Source organism: Cicer arietinum, chromosome 1 (assembly GCF_000331145.2).
Source record: "Cicer arietinum cultivar CDC Frontier isolate Library 1 chromosome 1, Cicar.CDCFrontier_v2.0, whole genome shotgun sequence".
In the NCBI taxonomy this organism is placed as follows: domain Eukaryota; kingdom Viridiplantae; phylum Streptophyta; class Magnoliopsida; order Fabales; family Fabaceae; genus Cicer; species Cicer arietinum.
Window position 1 is genome coordinate 24,691,508 of NC_021160.2, and position 1,041 is coordinate 24,692,548.

Genomic DNA, 1,041 nt, shown 5'->3' on the forward strand with positions numbered 1-1,041 from the left:
AAAAAGATGCCTAAAACAGTAAAAATCTTTGTTTTTATGGTTGCTGGTGCGGGTATCGCGCCCCAGGCGCGCTTGGACGCGCTTGGGCGCGTTTCGACAGTGGCGAATGCTGGGAAAAAGCGCTTGGCTTGCGCTTGGGCGCGCTCCAGCGCTCAGCATCTGCTGTCCGGCGTATATTGCATTTTCTCCTCTTTCGAGTATGAATTTGGTTCCGGTGTCTTCATGAAAGGTGTAGCTATGGATCCTAGCTTTCATTTTCATTTGGGTTGACTCCAATTGGACATCTACAACTCCAGATATTGCTGAAATACTCTACATGTGTCATGTTAATTTCTCACAAAAATTCAGCACTGCACCAAAACACAACGCAATGTAAAATTACGAAAAATTCCTACTTAATCACTAAAATAAAACATAAAACATTTAATTTAACTCAAAGAACAAAAATCAACAAAATGTATCAAATAAATCCTTAATTTAACTAATAATTGAGGATAAATAAGACTAAAATAGTGAGAAAATATGCATATGATGAAGAGTCATCACAACCCCAAACTTAATCTATTGCTTGTCCCCAAGCAACAATTAATTTCATATTTGGTCCTGTTAAATGCACACTTAAATTCAATTTCTCAAATTACATCAAACTCAAATTTCAAAGTTCTTGCTACTGCAAAACATTCATCATGCTCTATGGTTGTTTTCAAAAATACAGACAACAAGATTTGTACACATTGGCATTCATTCATCAAATTCAACTCTCTCTTCACACAATCTCACCAAAATTTCTCTCAAGTGTTTAGAAAGGGTTATGAATTTATCGCTCAAATCCTAGAACATGCATCACGCTACCATAGGCTTGAAAAAATTCTAGTTAGCAATCACAATGCAGTAAACACATACATTTTTGGAGGACTTTCGGGTTGTAATGGGGCTTAGGTAAGGGTAGGACATTTTAGGATAGTAGGCTTTACCACTTGGAGTTAGGCATACATTTCCACCTTATTCTACCATTTTTTTTTCTTCACCTTTTCATTATAG